We start from the raw sequence: 6297 nt of genomic DNA, 5'->3' as shown, positions 1-6297 counted from the left end.
AGCAGATTTACAAGTAAATCAAATACACAGAGAGCACACCTCTATTAGTGCCTTTAAATTACATGAAAATGACTACAGATTACATGTAAATCAATATGTGAAGAAATTCACAAGCATACCTGAGGAATAATTTACATGTAATATCTAGCGGATTACTTGTAAATCAAACACGCAAAGGGTGCACCATTGTCAATGCCCTTGAATTACATGAAAATGATTATGAATTACATGGAAATGACTAAGCCAGAAGCTTTACACCCTAAATTAGATCCCTTGTACCTAAGCCAATGATAGCCTTTGCATGTAAATCATAACACGTGCACCTTAGACCAAAAGTCTTACATCTAAGCCAAAACCCTTACACCCTAAGCCAAAATCCTTGCACCCTTTAATTTTAACACCCCAAATCAAAAAATATATCACGGGGAGTAAGAAAAATACCATGTCCATGTTAACCTATATCCTACCTTATACAAAAAATAAATAAGGGAATGCTCACAATAAATTCCCTCTTATTTAAGTATTATACATTATATAGCAAGCCATAGTAACGTGTAAATAATGCAAATTCAACAATGTAACATGGAGAGCAACTAAATTATCCTTGAAAAACAAGTAAATGTGATGAGGAAGAACGAACAATAAAAATTTCAATGAAACAACAGTAATTCCATTAGGTTTGATCTATTTTTTTGTCAAATATAATCAATATGATAAACAAATATCATAAGACACCTCATATCAAAAAATATACCATAAGGGATAATAATAACATTGAGCCTATGTTAAAATACATCCTACTCTATGCAAAAAAATAAATAAATAAATAAGGGAGATGGCTATAAGTATAATTCAAAATACAATTACATTTTCATTCAGTCTTCCAGGAGAATCTCTTGGTTAGTATTTCTTTATAGCTCACTTAAATTATGATAAATATGTAAGAGCTTCTTGACATGAACTTTTTTTTTTCTCATCTTCAGGCAAAACATTATGCTTTAGTGCATCTAAAATATTATATCTGAAATAAAAATTAATGGCCATCACAAGAGAGTCATTCAAGCATTAATACACAACACCCACAAAATTACAACTAACAATTTAAAAGAATATTAAACAAGCCATTATAATTTACAATTATCTTATGAGAAACCTAGATTCCTTATGACAACTGACAAGGGGTGATTTAATGTTGTAACAAGTTTTCCTTTTATTATACAAATAACAAAGAAAACATATTAAAGACAAAATCACAATATAAAGCACATCACCATTAATCAAATACCATAAGTTGATATGCCAATCATTAGGTAATGATTGAAGTTACAAACATGAATAGATAAAAGAGATGACAAACTCAAGATATTATTAATACTTGAAACATAAATTTTTAGAGGTTCATTATAAAATTCTAAATATTCACATGATTTCATTATTGTAACGTCCTGAATTTCAATTCAGGAGACTAGTTGCTGATTATGCGTAAATTAATAATTAGTGGATTGATTATGATTTTAGATGATGGATTGATGTTTTGTGTTAATTGGCTAGAATGTTAATAGATTGAATGGTAGAACGGCCATTCGGGAATTAATGCTCAAGCATTAGTGAGATTTGGTTCATTATGCCATGCATGACGTCATTTATTGCATGTGCCACAGTGTATGGTATAGATTTTGCTGAAAGCTGACGTTTTCAGCTCATGAAAATTAGAAGGTAAAGTAAGAAAAATGCATCTGAAGGGTAAGAAGAAGATTTCTCTACTAGGGCATCAAATATCCAAGGTTTGGGAGTTTGCTTCAACCAGTGACTTATTGGCTAGTGACTTAATTTCTTTAAGTTTGATTAGTAGAAAAATTGGATCAAAAAGTTTTAAGGATTTAAAATTTAAGGAAAATGTTTAAAAAGGGTTCTTGGGTGTGAAACTAAGGTTTTGCAACTGGTGTGAAGTTTGACGGTTGAACCTTATGAGCATAGGCATAATTAACCTAACTTATTTGGTTAAAAATGGGAAAATTAATAAATAAATGGAAAAAGGGAATGTATTGGTCACTTGGATAGCCTAAAACACAAATGACTATATAAAATGGATTATGTGGATTTGAAAGGTATTAGTTAAACAGTTTCATGTGCTAAGGAATTCATAAATGGGAAAAACAAGTTTTCTAAAATTCCAGTGGAAGAAACAATTTTCAAAACCTTTACAATGGGATCTCTAGATTTAGCATTTAAATCTCTTCTAAACACTCATTATACTTAAATTAGAGTTTTAAAACAACACAGAAGTTTGAAAATTGATTAGGACCTAAAATGTTAGATTTAAAACTCAAATATGTAGTTTGTGCAGAAAATGGGACATGTGTCACGACGTCCCTTACCTCTGTGCCATGCATTGCAGCGTGAGGCACCATGCACTGTGGCACATTACATGAAATATGATAGCAAACAATTACTATCACATGATAGCACTGGGAGCAAACTTTTGACGCGTTTTAAATATCCGTCCGACGTCCGATTGAGGTGATTTTAATGTCTGCATAGAGCTTTCTTCTAAATCTAGCTAATGACATAAGTTTCATACTCAAATTTATTTTTTATAAAGAGTTGGACACCCAAACCTATATTCACTACTTTTTCATAAAAATTCACCACAAGAGTGTCTAAACTCACATACAAGTGCAAAAGCGTACATCAACCACTCAACCATACTTATTAGACTCTAGGGGACTTGTGCAATGCACCACATTCAACCAAAAGCTCATATAACATAAATTTACCACTCAATTCCATAATTCATAAAACATAAAGGGGGAAATCTTTACACAAAACAACCATTTTCATTTCAAATCAACCCAAAATATACATAATATTACTTACACAAGTATTTTAATCCTATATAAGGTTTAGAACCTCCACTCACTAACCTAGAGCATAAAATACACAAGTGTGCATAAATACAGTGCAAATAACTCATAATTAATGGTATATGACCTAGTTAACAATTTAACAACATAAATATATATAAATAAAGTAGAGAGGCATAAAAATAAGATTTTCACCAAAATCCTACTCAGTATGCTTTTCCTATCGAATTCGATAACCTAGGCCCTAAAAATATTAAGAATTGAAGGGTGGGTACAACCACTCAATAATCAAGTTTCACCTAATCTATACAGTTGTATATCAATCAAAAATGAATGCAATTAGCAAATAATACACATATAAACATGTGTGATAAACACAACTATGGCCTACAATACAAACAACTATAACATCCTCAATTTTTAATCGGATTAATTAAGCTCAATTAGATTAATTAAGTGTATTAGCAAGGTGTATGGCCAGAGAGGCCTAACAAGCATGTTTGGTTTCAATTTCAATCCTAAACACGAGTCTGAAGAAAAATCGGGTCACTCGAAAATGAAAAGAGGAAGAAATTCTAAAGGGAAGGTTCTATGCCACGCACTATGGCTTGTGGATAAGCTGTCGCATGTGTAGTAACATACCTGGGAGATGCTCTTTGTGTCATGCATCGTGGTGTATTATGTGTCTGCCGTGGCACATGGTCATATTTTTATTGTCATAAGTTCGTGAAATGAAGCATAAAAGAGAGAAAGAACAAAGAAATACAAGAGAGCAGCGGGAGAGCAGTGCTAGGGCTTAAAGAACCCAATTTTTTAGAGTATTTTATAGCTCCTAAATATTAAGGTAAGCTTTCGATACCTAAATTCTTCTCTCTTCTTTCATTTTCTTAGTGGTAAAAGTTAGGATTTAATTGATAATGATATTTTTCAGTCTATAGAAGCTATGAGTCAAAACTCATTAACTTAAATAGAGTTAATAGAACTAGATTGAACTAAGTAAATTTGGTATTTATGATTATATGAAGATTGATGGTTGCGGAGCATTAAGTGTCTAAAAATTCTCATAAATATGTTAGTTAGGGACAATATGGCTCCATTAATGACCATTAAAGAGCTCAAAATTATTAATGAGGGTTAAAGGGAGCTAAGAAACCCTATGGGTACTTTTATATGAGTCAAGAATGAATCTTAAGCATTAATAAGTGTTGAATTATTAGTGAAAATTAGCCCAAATGTGGATATTGATGAGTTGCATTATAAATGTTTGTAGAGTGACTATCCTTAACACCATTCTAGCTTCTTAAAAGCTTTGAGAATGAGTATTTAAAAAGTAAAACCTTTGACCTCTGAAAGATTTGAGGTAATCGGAAGAATTCTATCTTGTGTTTTTGTGTGTTAATTAGTTTATTGATTGATGAGTGATAATTGAATTATGTGAAATTACTCTAAATCCAATCGTGGCATGAATTGCTTAGAAATCCACTATGATAATTTTTGCACAAAAATGCAATCTATTGAAAAATGATATTCGTATTGGGAATTATTAGGAGTTCAATAATTTATTATTATGGGAGTGCAAAGATGTGATATCCTTGACGTTTAATGATTTTGAAATTTATGGGGTTCAATAATTGTGAATGCATAAGGTACAATGATTATGATGAATATGGAGTTCAATGACTTATTTGATTTTAAGTTTGATGAAAATGTATTTAGAGAGTACAATGATTTCTTTCTGATAAGGTTTTATTAGTGTATGTATTGTAGGAGTTCAATGATTTACAAAATAGTGGAGTTTAATGAAATTGGTTATGTGAAACTCTATAAAATATGTTAATTGTGAATTATTGCATGAATATGCATTAGATGATCTTGAGAGACAAGAGTTTAACTTAGGAAGAGGAGTAGAAAATTAAATCCACATGGTAGGGCTCCCATCCGAGTTGATGGCTTGCTCGAATTAGTTATACTCATATTATCCCACTTGTTTAATGAGGGACTATTTCACTGGTTTAATAAGGAACTCGAACCTAGCTATCTATCCACTGGTTCAACGAGGAAGCTAGTTTAGGGAGAATGACACCCCATAGTGTGAGAAAATGAGAGAAACTGTGTTTTACAAGTGAGTTGGGTAAGCCTTGCCCGGAAAATCCCTTCACAAGTGTTTAGGCTAAGCAAGTCTCAAATTATAGACTATCTCATTATGTTATAGCCCATGATTTCATTTCAAAGGAATAAGGAGGATATAAGGGAGGTGTAATCATACATATACTAAATGGGACCATCTGTATTGTGACCCTACTGATGAAAATCAGGAATCGAGTTATAATTCTTTTCGAGTATATGTCATTTGATTGTATGAAAAACTCTATTTTATACGGAAGATGTTAAAAGGCATTATTTCATGAGTATTGTGCTATTATGCCTAGAAATGTGAATATATGCTCTTGCATGTTTTATATGGTTTGAAAATTAATTATACTTGCCACTTACATTTAAATTAATTAACATGCATTAGTATAAGTTAGTTGAATCTTAGTTGCTGAGTGGTTGTGCTTACCCCACTATCTTTAATATTATAGGGAATAGATCAAGAGGATCGGATAGAGGAAAGCAACCAGAGGCTTAGGACTGAGATCCCATTTAGTAGGCCTCTTTATTTTTGAGTCTTTATGTGTATGTGACAATTGAAATTGTAAACTAGGAATAGTCCATTCCTTACTTGTATTATGTGTTTTATAAATTGAGAATATATTTTAGGCTCCAGGGATGATTTTATGAATTGTAATATATGTGATAGGGCTAAAATATTAATGCAAGTAAGAGTTGGGCATATTATGCATTGATTTTGAATTAGTTGATGAAAAAGGTACTTAAACTCCCCCTTTTATGTTTTGAAATCAAGGGGTTGAGTATTAAAATTGTGTATTATAAGTGTTCGATATGATTTGGTACGTTGCACGAGTGAGTTTCAATGTATTACATATGGTCTAAGTAGTGTCAATGGCTTTTGGTTTTTAGTGAATGAGTTGGACACTTGTTTTTTAGAAAAATATTGAAAAAATGCACTTTTTGAAAAGAGTGTCCAAATGTTGATTGTGTAATAATTTGATTTTAAGACTTAAGCCATTAGTTAGAGTTCAAAAAGTTTTTTCTGTAGACACCTAGTGCTTGTCAATCGAATGTCAGACGGAGGAATGAGGCGAGTCAGAAGTTGCCCTAAAAGCTGTTAAATTGATAATAGAATTTGCTGTCATAGATCGTGCAATGCGCCGTGGCACATGGTGCTACGAGCCACGATGTATGGTACAGAGGTGAACACACCACATCACATGTTCGACGAGATGTGGCGCATGTCTTATTTTTTATAGAATTACTTTGTTTTCTGATTCTTTAGTAAATGCACCATTATTTGAAATGATCCCATGCTTTC

This window comes from Prosopis cineraria, unplaced genomic scaffold (assembly GCF_029017545.1).
Source record: "Prosopis cineraria cultivar Desert tree isolate PC_DT_omini unplaced genomic scaffold, ASM2901754v1 PC4, whole genome shotgun sequence".
NCBI lineage: Eukaryota > Viridiplantae > Streptophyta > Magnoliopsida > Fabales > Fabaceae > Prosopis > Prosopis cineraria.
The sequence above is the reverse complement of the archived record's forward strand: the minus strand, read 5'-3'. Positions refer to the sequence as shown.